Genomic DNA, 13,819 nt, shown 5'->3' on the forward strand with positions numbered 1-13,819 from the left:
CCTCAGAAACCTGGCTGCTGCCCCTCTGCCCCTGCCCCACCACAGGTTTTATTCCAGCAATACCAAGCAGGCTGCCCTCAAATGGCCCTGCTCTCGTAAGCCTCAGCACCTGGGGCCTCCCAGCCCTCTGTCACCAGACCGGCAAATCCACACCCACCTCTCAGTCTCAATTCCATTGCGTCCTCCTCTCCAAAGTCTTCCCGGGCCCTCCCCTGCTCTAGGACCACTGCCCCTTGTCCTGGACACCAGTCACAACGCCTCCCCCAACCCACAGCCCTGGCTACAAGGGCAGCCCACTTTGGCCACGGTTTAGAGCCTGAGTTGGGCCCTCTGTGGCCAAAGCTGATGCTAGGACAGCCAATCCATAACTGGAAGCCTCCTCTGGATTGTCCCGGAGTGAAAAACCATGAGCCGGGCTGATCAGACTGACTTATTCATTTGTTCATTCGTTCCCTCTCCCGCATTTGAATTGGGGAATCAAGCAGGCAGTAGCAGGAGCCAGAATCAAGAGGTTTTCGACTAATGACCACCCATCATATGAAATCACGTAGCTGAGTGAATTTATACAGTAAGTCCCCTACATACGAACCTTCAAGTTGCAAACTTTCAAAGATGGGAACGTGCGTTCGCAGGTCCAATCATGTAAGTTAGTTCATGTGTCTAGCATACATTTTCATGTGCACGCATCTGCTACCAGTGCTTGTGCTTTTGTGTACTTTACCGTACAGTACTACTTTTTTGTGTGTTTTTTATGTATTATTTGTGTGAAAAGTATTATAAACCCACTACAGTACGGTACAATATAGCCGATTGTGTTAGTTGGGTACCTAGGCTAACTTTGCTGGACTTAACAAACAAATTGGACTTATGAATGCTCTCTCGGAATGGAACTCGTTTGTATGTCAGGGACTCGCTGTACAGCAGACTTTCTCAACTCTTAGATATGTAAACTCATGGGAGAAGCGTATTGGGTTTCTATTGCTGCCAGAACTAACTACCACAATTACAGGGGCTTAAAACAACACAAATTTATTGTCTTACCGTTCCATAGGTCCGAAGTCCTACATGGGTCTCACTGGGCTAGTATCAAGGTGTCAGCAAGGCTGTGTTCCTTTTTGAAGCTCTAGGGGAGAAGCTAGAAGCTTTTCCAGTTTCTAGAGGCTGCCTGCATTCCTTGACTTGTGGTCCTTTCATTGATCTTCAAAGCCAGCAACATGGTATCTCTTTGACTCTTCTTCCATCACCATCTCTTTCTGACCCCAGCCAGGAAAGGTTCTCTGCTTTTAAGAACTCATGTGATTAGATTGGGCCCCACCCCCAGATAATCCAGGGTAATCTCCCCATCTGAAGGTCCATCTGCAAGGTCCCTTCTGGCATGTAAGATAACACATCCATAGGTTCTGGGGATTAGGATGTGGACATCTTTGGGGAGCCATCGTCTTGTTGTCTAGCACAAAGAGCTTCTAGAATGCATACTGCCAGGCCTGGCCTGCAAAAATGCTAATCCAGGAGGTTTTTCTGGGAAACCCAAAATAGCTCTGAAGCAGCTGGTCTGCAGACCATCCTTAGAAAAACACGAATATATACAAGTCAGACAGGAAATGAGGGGGCTGTGAAAGGGAAGAGTGAGGCAGGCATACTTAGTGTCATTGCAGGTTCCTTCCAAGATGAAGAGCCTTGGAGCTGGATGTCTCACAAAGTCTTCAGAGTGGCCCAGGGTTACCCCAGCTCTGGAGAAGCAGGATGTACCCTGACTCCTGTTCTCGAACACCTGTGAGAGCCCTGCTTGAGGGGGAGTCTCACAAGTCCTCCATCAGCTGAGTTCCATTTGCACCTGCCATGTATCACCTCACAGCTCCACTGGAATGTAATAGATCTGCGGAAAATAGCTGTGTCTTTTCACCTTTGTGTTCCCAGGGCCTGGGGCATAAAGGTGCTCAAGAAATGTTTGTTAAATGAATACATGAATTAATGATTTAAGAGCTGTACATGCGTAGGGAGGGTGGGAGGGAGATGCAAGAGGGAGGAGATACGGGGATATATGTATATGTAAAGCTGATTCACTTTGTTATAAAGCAGAAACTAACATACCATTGTAAAGCAAGTATACTCCAATAAAGATGTTAAAAAAAAAAAAGATGTAAGTGTGAAAAGAGCTCTCTAAGAAGCATGAGAGAAGTCCCCTGGAGTGGCTGATTTTAATCTGGAGGGCCTAGGCCTTTGAGCTGGGTCTAAGAAGAGAAATGGGGTTGGAAACGGGAAAGGATTCCAGGCAGTGGGAAGAACAAGAACTAGAGCACAGAGAGGATGCACCAGCAAGGCCTGGGCAGGACCAGGGAAGGCGGCTAGTGTGACCTCATGGGGGGAGGATGGAGAGAGGGGGCTAGAACCTGATACTCAAGCTTTAGGAAGAGGCCTCCGGCAGCTTAACCTGAAAGGAAGCAGACGATGCAGGAGATCCTGGAGGGAGGGGATCAGGAACAGGATAGGGACTGTCTGGTGAGAGAAGCAGTGATGGAGTGAAGAGATTGGGATAACCAGAGGAAGCAGCATAATATGGTGACTCATTGTGCAGGAAGCAAGGGCAAGGACATAGACGGTGCCAACACCTGGAGGGGGGAGGTGCCACGGTCAGGGATCCAGAGGTGGGTAGGGGGCAGCACTGGACAAAGGGGAGCTGACTCCAGGAGGCTGGGACAAGGTGGAGTGGGGAAGCCTTGGAACTGCCAGGGGAGAGCATCACAGGAAAGTGGCCCAGGCCAGATCCTTGGAGACCCCAACACTACAGGGCAGGAGGAGGAGGGGAAGGAAAAGGAGTAGTCAGGAGCAAGACAAGAATTGGGAAGGAGAACTTCATTCACGGGATGAATATTGCAAAAGAGCAAGGTCAACTTTCCCAAGCGCCCCGTAGAAGTGAAGCCTAGGACCCGAGCCCCCCTGCAAGTGAGCTGCAAGGGCCTGCAAAGCAAGCGGGCATGGGTGGCCGCAGAATCACTTCCACTCACTAGTGTGCTCTCTTGTGCAAACACGCACTGGTTTATCTAGAAGTTCCTCTAAGTTAAATCACCCTCCACCGGAAACCTTTGCTGTCAAACATGGGATGGCTGCGTAGAGAGAGGGCCTAGGACAGCCTCATGGAGATTTCTGCAGCACAGGAACCTGTGAGGAATTCTTGTGACACAGCGGTAGTGGAGTGAGAGGGCAGGAACAGGGGACATCTCAACAGACATAGACCCCCTGACCCCCACCACCCTGGGAATATGCAAGCCCTCAGCCTTCGAAAACTCACGTCTGGAGAAAAGGGGGTCCTGGGATTGACTGAGATCCAATTGCATGAGTCTGGTAGAATGAGGGTCCAAAACAGAAACTTACTTGAATGAAGGGAAAATAGAGAAGGTGGTATATCTTTCACTCCTGAGCTGTGGGTTGAGAGTCACACCTCCTCCACGTGTTTGGGAAAAGTTGGTTCGCTGCCGGGCACAGACTTTGCCATATGAATAATCTGCTTGAATAGCTCTGGAAAAATCTTTTCCGGTAGAATGAGTCTCCGAGATTAGCTTTTCCCCCAACAGCCAGGAACATAAGCATATACCCTCTGCTGCCTTCTGCCCAGAAGGCCAGCCCTGCAGAAGAAAAGTGCCTCTTGGGTTAAGAAAAGCTTCAATATTGACCCCACCGAGGCAGAAGGTGATCAGCTAGAGGGCAGGTGACCCCTAACCATACCAAGCATGGGGCTGCCCCGAAGCAGGAACTGGAAATGTTGGCAACCCCCCCCCCAAACCCTAACTCTGTTCCAAAGGCTTACGTGCCTTAACCCACACTGCCTTCCTTGCTTTGGCTCAGGAAGTCACCCTAGAGAACATCAACCTACCCTTGGGGAGATCCAGAGTTTCCAAAATATCTTAAGACACAAAGGGCTTCTGAAAGATTTTTGTTGACTTAAAAAGAGACACAAAACATTTTACTGAACTATGTATTTCTACATAAACAACTCTGTTACAACAAAATCAGGTAAAATCCACAAAGGTAGACAAGTCTTTAAAGGAAAATATTTTTTCCCTTAAGTATAAAAAGATAATTTGCCAAATAACGTCATACTGAAACACATAAAGCAAGAACTGTTAGAAACACAAGAGAAATAGACAGAAATACAATAGTAGTCTGAGACTAACACACTTTCCTTAGTCTTTAACGAATCAGGTAAGCAAAAATTAAAGGCCCATAAGATTATAATTAATAAGGTCAAATTAATACATATAGATTTAATTTTGTTCCCTTCCGAGAATATATCTTCTTTTCCAGTTTCCTGGGAATATTGATTAAAATTAACAATTTATTAGGTCCCAAGAAAACATCAATAAACTCCAAAATGCAGAAATTGTACAGGCCATACCCTCTTTGACAACATTTGTAACAAATGTTAATAACAACAACAAAAAGTATCAAACTATCTAGAAATTTAAAAGTTAATTTCAAATAACTCTTAAGTAAAAAATAAAGTCAAATATGAAATTACAAGTTATTTATAACTTAGAACATCATAGCTAAAAATTTAACAAAAATGGATAAAGAAATATTCAGAAGAAAAGTCATGTAGCCTTATGAGCACTAGTAACTATATCAACTATTAAACAGGAAAAAGTTAAAATGGCATTCAACTTGAAAAGGTGAAAAAATAATAAAATAAAGGAAGAAAATTAATAAGAACAAAAACAAACCAAAAAAATCATAAAATGGTAAAACAGTAAATTAAGATTTAAAGTCCCAGAATAAAAAGGGAAAGCACAGACACAGAATGGTATGAATGAGAAAAGAAAATACGACAGCTCCAGGCTAGCAAATTTGAAAATCTTAACAGAATCATTACTTAGGAAGTTTAAGTTGTCAAAAACTTACAGAATAGGAAGAAAGTTTAGAGACTTATGAGCATGGAAAAACATTGCAAAAATTGTCAAAGAATTATTTCCTAAAAAGGCACTAGACTTGGACAGATTTATACATGTTATAAAAACTTCAAGGAGCAAAAAATTCTAAACATTATTTAAACTGTTCAAGGGCATAGAAAAAAAGAGATAGAGCTTCCCAAGTTTTTTTTTTTTAAGAAGTTAACACAAACCCAACACCAATACCTGACAAAGACAGCAGAAAAAAAAATTACACAACTATCCACCTAAAATTTTGAAAAATTCCAAAATAATAAGAGCAAACCAAATCCAGAGTAATTTTCTTCTTTTAAAGCTCTTACTATTATTATACAAGTAATATGAGAGCCATGTAGAAAAATCAGAAAATACAAATAAGAACAAAAAATAAAAGTCTACCATAAACCAACCCATCATAAATAACCACTGTTAACATTGAGTAGAGACATATATTGAAAGAATAATATACCATGACTAAATCAGATTTCTCTAGAAATGCAGAGAGGGTCTGACATTAGCAAATCTATTTAAATGATTCATATTAAGTTATGATAAAGAAAAACCATTTGATCATCTTGACAGATGGGGAAAAAAAGGCATTTAATATAATTCCAACAACAATTACTGATAAAACTTTCAGCAAACTAGAAAGAGGAGGGCATAACTTTAATATATAAATTCAAATATTAAGACTATCTCATACTAAGAGTCAAATTTGTACTTTTGGAGAAACACTAGAGGTATTCTCGCCAAGTAAAAAATATATATAAAGAAGAATGTACAATATCGGCACAATTTATACAGGTGTTATTTACCATTGTTCTAAAAGTGCTGGTCAGCGTGATAAGGAAGTGAAATAAGATTATTAAAAATATGGAGGTAAAGTTATCATCACTACTCAGAACTATTAACCACATGAAAAAGGCAAAAGCATTAACAATAACAGCAACAAAACTATTAAAACGAAAGGAAATTCAGTAATTGGCTAGCTACAAAATAAACAACCAATTGCCAAGTCAAACAAACTAGTAAACAACCACAGAACTCTCTATGCAGAGTTAAGAAGAATGAGGTAGATTGATATGGTACTGACAGGAAGATGTCCAAGATCTGTTGCCAAGTGAAAAAATCATATGGTCAAAATGATAAAACATACTTTAGGAAAAGAAGATTTGAGGACTGTGAGTCCACTGTTGACTGTTTATCTTGGGGGCAGAGGGGTTTTAATTATGGGGGACTTGCAGTTTCCATATTATGTTTTTTCATAATGCTTCCATTTACACAGCTTTTGTTTAATATTTTAAATTTAAAAATCAATGGGTTCGATTTTCTTTAAAACAAAAAGTAGTCATGTACCTTTATACTAAAAATAAGCAGTTGGAAAATATAATGGGCAAAAGAGCTCATTTACCATAGTAACCACAACTACAAAAAATTACCTGTACTAGAAAAAATATACTGAGGAACATAATACTTTATAAATTTACTGAAATGAAAGGTTAAATATTATGAAGATGTTAATTCTCTCTATAGTTACCAATAAATTTACACAATCCAATTTCCAATTCTTCCAAATGCTACAAAATGATCCCGAATTTCTTTTGGAACTGTCAATATACAAAAAGTACTAGGACATTTTTGAAGATGTTTAATTAATGGGGACATTTAGTCTAAATCTGAGATGATTAAACTATGTGGTACCAGTGACAGAATGTACATAATAAAAAGTTCAGATGTACGCTTAAAGAAATATAAGGATTGAGGGCTTCCCTGGTGGCGCAGTGGTTAAGAATCCTCCTGCCAATGCAGGGGACAGGGGTTCGAGCCCTGGCCTGGGAAGATCCCACATGCCACAGAGCAACTAAGCCCATGCGCCACAACTACTGAGCTTGTGCTCTAGAGCCCGTGAGCCACAACTACTTAAGCCTGTGCACCTAGAGCCCCTGCGCCACAACAAGAGAAGCCACTGCAATGAGAAGCCTGCATACCGCAAGGAAGAGTAGCCCCTACTCGCCGCAACTAGAGAAAGCCTGCGTGCAGCAACACAGCCAAAAATAAATAAAATAAATAATTTTAAAAAAAGAAAAAGAAAATGCTTTCTAAAAAAAAGGGGGAAAAAAAGAAATATAGGGACTAGGTATATAGTGAAAATGGGATTTTGTATCAGTAGAGAAAGGACAGATTTCCCAGTAAGTGATGCTGGGGTAATTTAGAAAATAAATTCTACATGGATCATAGATTTAACTGCTTAAACAAAACAATAAAAGTACAAGAATAAAATACTGGTGAAAATTCATACAACCTTGGAATCAGAATTGCAAAGATCTTCAAAAGCATGACAGCAAAGGCAACAACCATAAAGGAAAAGAAAGATTTGACTAAAAAAAAATTTTTTTAAATCTAAGCTATACATATGTATATGTATAACTGATTCAGTTTGTTGTAAAGGAAAAACTAACACACTATTGTAAAACAATTATACTCCAATAAAGATGTTTTAAAAAAAAATCTAAGCTATACATGGAACTTTTAAAAAATAAATTTATTTATTTTATTTATTTATTTCTGGCTGTGTTGAGTCTTTGTTGCTGTGTGCAGGCTTTCTCTAGTTGCGGTGAGCAGGGGTTATTACTCTTCCCTGTGGTGTGCAGGCTTCTCATTGTGATGGCTTCTCTTGTGGTGGAGCATGGGCTCTAGGTGTGTGGGCTTCAGTAGTTGTGGCACACAGGCTCAATAGTTGTGGCGTACAGGCTTAGCTGCTCTGCAGCATGTGGGATCTTCCTAGACCAGGGCTCGAACCTGTGTCCCCTGCATTGGCAGGCAGATTCTTAACCACTGCGCCACCAGGGAAGCCCCCAATACATGCAACTTTAAAAAAATAATATTTATAGGGGAAAAAAACTTCTTAGAAATCAATGAGACACACAAACACCTTGTGAGAAAATTGGCCAGAGAAGATGAATAGGTAAATGACAAAAGAATATAGTCTAATAAATATGTTGGCTAGTGATGGTCACACTGTCATCAAATAAATGCATATCAAAACTAGCCCCCCCAGTCCCCATGGGAACACCAGTGTGAAAGAGGGGAATTGGACATTCTCACACATTGTTGGTGGGAGCATAATTTGGTATCATCTTTCTGGAAGGCCATTTGAGGCAAGATATATTAAAAGTCCCCAACATGTGCGTACCTTTTTGTTAGTCAGGATATGTTATGCTGCAGTAACAAAATAACCCTGACATCCCAATAGTGTAACACTTAAAGTTTATTCTTTATTCACAGTACACATCCACACAGGTGGGGAGGGGGGTGTCATGACGGGAGAAGGGGAGCTCTCCACACAGTCACTCAGGGACCCAGGCTGACAAAGGCTCCAGCTGACATAGGCTCCAGCCCTGGGACATCACCACCTGTGGGGCAAGGCAACAGGAAGACTGGAGACCTGCACAGGGGCATCTCACAGGCTCAGCCTGGACGTTGCACATGTCACTTCTGTTCACACTTTATTGGCCAGCATTAGCATCAGGACCCTGAGTGACTATAGGGGCTGGTAAGTGGCATCTCCTGTGTGCCCAAGAGGGAGAGGAGGAGACGGAGCAGTGCTTGTAGCACCCATTACACTTTTGAGCCAGCAAGTCCAATTTTAGAAAGTTATCCTAAGTAAATATTCTGAAAAGTTCATGAAGGTGTTAGAAGAAAGGATTTCCATCATATCCTTGAGCACAACAGTATAAAACTGGAAACAAGTACCCAAGGTACAACCTACACAGATGTTAAAAATGATGCTGTTACATATTTACTGACATAGAAATATATTCACAATATAGTGTTAAAAGGGAAAAAAGCAAGTTATAAAACAGTACATGTATAATAATGTATAATATGATTGTATCCCATGAAAAAAGTAATAAAACAGCTATAGATGCATAGAAAAGAAGTCTGAAAAGATATATACCAAAATGTTAACAGTGGTTATAAACAGATGGTGTAATAACAGGTGACTTTTTTCGTTTCTTCTTACAAAAGTATATATTATTTATGTACCAAAAAGGCATTTGAAAAGGGAAAAGAAAAAAAAAAACCAGTATTCTTGGGAGAGTCCACTTATCCACCTCATGCTAATCGTTAAATTCTTACATTTGATGCAAGAAATGCCTAATTGTCTGTCACACCATAAGACATTGCTACAACAATTTATTTAAAGTCAGGATTTTATATTAAAAGTGGTCCATAGGGTAAGAACAGTGACACATTCCCCACAGCTGCATATCATCGGACCTGTCAGTCATCCGCCAAAATGTCCCACAGTCTGGACTCCACCGTGGTTTCTCTGGGCTCCTGGCAGGTGCACCTGGGGTCTGTGTGGCCAGGGGCGGGGGCCACTCTTCACAAGGCTCTGCATTCGTCAAAGAGAGTAGGGCACTGTACAATTCCGCTCAAAACAAAAGACCCACAAGCTCTTCTTCTCAAAGATGGATTCCAGAACATATAACATCACTGCCAGGATTATTAAAGACTCCTCTTAGCTATACATATATTTTTAAATTGAAAACCCTTCTTTGTCGTTTCTCCTGCTTCCCCCTGCTGCTTCCTCCCCCAATACACACACACACACACACACACACACACACACACACTCCAAAGTTCACTAGACCATATCATCTGGCTGCCAAATTCTTACCACCATAATCACCTTCCTGGCTGGTGTTTAAAGAGGAACTGGAAAAACCCCACATTCTTGAGATAGGTGTATGAAAAAGACACGTAAAACAACACACATTTCTATACAGGATTCCCTCTCCATGCCGTCACCCCCACCATTCCAAGAATATATATTTATTTTGGGGAAACTATGTATGCAGAAATTGGAATTCTTTTAAACCGTGCATGTCCCTTAAGAATATATACGGATGTTGATTTGCAGGCTTCTAGTTTACATCGCCAGTGCTTCAAAATCCAGTGATCTTTCGAGTGAATAAAAGAACCATAGCTTTTAGATGGACACATGGCACAAAGAGCCACTTTCAGCGATGAGCAGAATGCAGCGGCTGGCTCTGTCTTAAAGGGCAGCCTCTGTCAAGCGCCTCTGCTAAGTCCCATCCCGGCTGCCTGCCTTCTAAGGGCGCACCTGGCCACACCTGACGTCCCTGGCACTCCCTGTGGTTGGCTTTGGCTCTCACCCAAAGTTGCCCCCGATTTCTATAGAAAAGCAGTCCTTTGACAACAGGCCGATTGTGACGCCTCTGAGTAGCACTCTATCCCACCCTTTATTTGATGTTTTATGTCCAATGTAGTACACACTGGCCAGGCGTCAGCCAACCACTGTCCAGGCTGTGCCCATGGGCCGCCCAAGTCTAGAGATGCCCATGACGAGACTGCAGGATGGAGACCAACTGCCCGCTGTGGACGGTCCTCCTGGGGCCGGTCAGGTGCCACTCGACCTGCTCTAGCCATTGGCTGCTCTGCTCCCTCCCCAGTGCTGGCTCCTGTCTGGGAAGGGGCTGGGCAGTGATGGGCAATCCCCCCACACCCCACCTGCCCCGCCATCACTCTGTTTACTGCTCTGCCACTTTGGGGCCTCCTGCTTGTTTTGAACAAACTGCTTTGCCTCCACGAAAGCCATCAACGAAGAACTCAAAATGTGTCTCATTGCTCTGGCCTCTCAAAGCACCAACATCATTTTAACCAACAATCTCTTGGAAAGATCCCTACAAAAGCAGAATCATTCAAAAGTGGAGCTTACTGCCGTAATGAATGTAAATGTAATTCTGATTCACTCATTTATAAGTTTATAAGTCCCCATTTGCTGGGGACATATGTTAAAACAGTATAACTGCAATGTGCTCTTATCAGGACACAAGAGAGTTTTTTTTTTCTTGGCACCCAAAGGTCACTAAAGGGAGAAGAGAGCATGACTCGTAGAAAGACACTGGACCAGGGTTCAGGAGACCCAGATGCAGCCCATGCTGCTGCTTACTAGCTGGGTGACTCAGGGTGAGTCACCTGTCTCTGCTTCCTCTGCAAAACGGGGAATGATCTCTGCCCTGCTCTCTCACCCAGCTGAGGTCTAAAGTGACAGCATGCACGGGAGTGTGGAAGGGAGGGAGTGGGTCTCATGTGGACGCTGGCTCTCTTTCAAGGCCTGACCACACTGTCCCAGCCTGTCACTCAGGTGGTTTTCTATCCCCGAGGCACTAGGAAGACTTTATCTCCCCTTTGCTGCTCTCAACTGTATCAAGCACCCAGTGGGTCTTTACTTGGAATGAAAATTATTTTTAAGGATCATTATGGTTAAAGGATTCCAAATTTTACGCTGCTTTCTGTAGCCCCCAGGTTTCACAGATGCAGAGGAAAAAAAAATAAGCTAATTGAGGTGCAGGCAGCCAGTGTCGGAAATGTCAAATCAGGAGACATCACTTGGAAACAAAGACGCAGTCCTAGCTCTAAATCCTCCAGCAGCACGACGGGGCTGGGGTGTTTGTGAGCCAAGGGTTATGCCCTGCCTGCACTTGGCTTCAGATCACGACAACCAAAGGGCATCAGTGCTGAGACTGGAGCTGGACATCCTAACAAACGAGGGCCTGGCTCAACGGAAACTGGGATGAATTCAGGGGGTCATTCTCCTTATATCCCGAAGCTGTTAGGGCTAGCCTCTCGACAGACTGTCTAGGTAGTCCCCAGGTCTTTTTTTTTTTTTTTTTTTTTTTTTTTTTAAGGAAAGTAACTGAAGAAACATTAAGACCTTTAGAGAAAGGCAGAAGGGACTGAAAGTCCAGGGCTTTTGTAAAGGGGTGCTTTCCCTGCTGAGCCCAACTGAGCTTCTCCTTTAGAGGAGCCCCAACTGCTCTTAGCTTCAGGGCTGCATGGTGTAAAGCTGGCTGGGGCCGCATAGTGTGGGGCTCTCAGCACCTCACCTACTGCCTACAAGGGCTCACAAAACTCTTCCACGGTCGGTGAGCGGGGGTCATGGGTCTCAACTGCACAGGGACACAGCAGCCCACCGTGGTAATGGCTCTACTACTGCCACCGGTTTCTACAGTCGCTGCCCAGAATGTGCAAGTGGCTTTGGCAACTCTATCCTCCGATGAATATGTCACCTGACCGTGCTCCAGTCAGTCAAGACGGCTCCTTCTGGATGAATAAGCTGCCTCATAGACAGGGTTGGTTGGTATCAGAAGACCCAAGCTGAGGTTTCAGAATCCCAGTGTCTGCTGCTCCTGAGCAGGTAGACTGGCCTAGCCTGAGAAGAATCCTCTTTAGCCCACTGTTGGGCCACAAGGCCAACTCACGGCCAGCCCAGCTCTCTGATCTCCAGGTCAGCAGAGCTGCTACCACTGTCCTGAGAGCCATATGGAGCTCCAGGGAAAGGGCAGGGCCAGCGGCGCCCAGTCACAAATCGGCAGGAGGGCTGACCATGCTTTCCATTTCCATCTGCCACCAGCCCAGTGAACTCTACCAGAGCTGCCCCACTCAGCCTTCGGATCTCCCCTACATGTCCTGGTGCTTTCCGCATCCCAAATAAGACCTTCCCTGCTCAGGGAGATGGTCTCAGCTACAGGAAAGAGAGCGGCAGGGCTTGTAAAGTCACCCTGGGGCCTGGGTCACATCCGTGTGTACCCTACCCACCTCCTCAGGCTATTTTATTGTTTATCTAAACAATTCAGCAGGGAGCAATTCTAACGTGTGAGAAAATCCTTCTAGAGGGGGAAGTTCTCTTAGTGGTTCTCAAAGCAGATAAGGGGGCAGCAAAGCCTCCCCCTCCTTCAAAGGGATTTAGAAATGCTGATGGCCAGGGATTCAGACCATCTTGCCATGCATGGGGCAAATGAAATGTCCACTGGCCCCACTGAGAAACTCAGTAAGAGAGGAGAGGTCCATGGCTCTGGTCCCTTCCTTAGCAGGAACAAGGGGGAGGCAGACCTGGGCAGAACTCCTCTAAGGCCACGGCTCAGCCACTTTGAGCCCACTCTTTCCCTCATGGGCCTGTGTGATTTCTTTTTCAATTGTCTAAACCCAACAGAGGATCCCACCCTATATCCCAAGCCCTGGGCAGCCCCTACACCAGGGACAGTCAGTGGTCCTAGAATCCCTAGGCCACAGGCCTCACTCCTGGAAAGGAAGGGTGGTCTCAGTGTCAGAGGCCTCCAGGGGCAGAGCACCATGGATGGGCTGCTGGGAGGTGGGGGGGCAGGGCTCAGACCAGCTCCTGCTGCTTCCACCGCCACCCTCCTGGCCCCAGGGCCACCTGAGCCAACCCACGAGTCTGTCCACAAAGTCACATACATGCCTGATAACGACCCAGTGCACCAGGACGGTGGACTGTCCAACAGGGGCTTGATGGGGGATGTGATGAAAAGACTAAATTCTGTTTATACATTTAATTGAACAAATATTTATTAAGCACCTACTTTGTGCCAGGCGCTGTGCCAGGCACCCTCGCTGCGTGCTGTCCCCACAGCACAGTAACCTGCTCAGAAATTAAAACCAAGAAAAGGAACATTGTCGCAACCCTACAAACCGGGGGCGGGTGGAAGTGGGCGGAGTGGATGCAGGCGATTCCCCTGCCAGAAAACGCCTCCACCAGAAGCGTGTTTTCTCTCCTGGGACAAGTCTCTACTAAGTGGTTGCTTTAAAGCATCTCTGTATATACCGAGAGGAAAGCTGCTATCACCACGCCCCACGCATTGGTGCCTGGTGGACATTCGAATACTCTGAACGCTACTCAAAAAAAAAGGAGTTGGAAAGGGTATTCATACTTGAATTAGAAAATACTTTTTTCTCCAGTTCATATGGTTGCAACAGCCCTTAAGAAAGATATAGGGGCTTCCCTGGTGGCGCAGTGGTTGAGAGTCCGCCTGCCGATGCAGGGGACGTGGGTTCGTGCCCCGGTCCGG

General features: G+C 44.3%; 2 protein-coding genes across 14 annotated transcripts in view; both read right to left on the reverse strand.

Annotated features, from left to right (window-relative positions):
• The window catches only part of FSD2 (fibronectin type III and SPRY domain containing 2), a 69,580-nt gene extending 65,662 nt beyond the window's left edge, over nucleotides 1-3,918 (reverse strand). Inside the window, exons 1-3 of one of the 2 annotated variants that reach the window (XM_067029996.1) lie at nucleotides 3,440-3,918; nucleotides 3,290-3,339; nucleotides 1,042-1,876 (exon numbers count right to left, since the gene is read on the reverse strand). The gene's annotated coding sequence lies outside the window, so the exon portion shown is untranslated. Of the gene's footprint in view, nucleotides 1-1,041 lie in introns of both variants that reach the window. The other variant, XM_067029994.1, reaches the window with a different exon arrangement.
• Nucleotides 1-13,819, reverse strand: part of HOMER2 (homer scaffold protein 2) — a 112,679-nt gene that overhangs the window by 5,463 nt on the left and 93,397 nt on the right. For 11 of the 12 annotated variants that reach the window (XM_067030007.1, XM_067030004.1, XM_067030003.1 and 8 more), the window contains one exon: nucleotides 8,173-9,321. The exons of the other annotated variant lie outside the window; for it this stretch is intronic. The gene's annotated coding sequence lies outside the window, so the exon portion shown is untranslated. Of the gene's footprint in view, nucleotides 1-8,172; nucleotides 9,322-13,819 lie in introns of those variants that run through there. 12 annotated transcript variants of the gene reach the window in all.

This window comes from Kogia breviceps, chromosome 3 (assembly GCF_026419965.1).
Source record: "Kogia breviceps isolate mKogBre1 chromosome 3, mKogBre1 haplotype 1, whole genome shotgun sequence".
NCBI lineage: Eukaryota > Metazoa > Chordata > Mammalia > Artiodactyla > Physeteridae > Kogia > Kogia breviceps.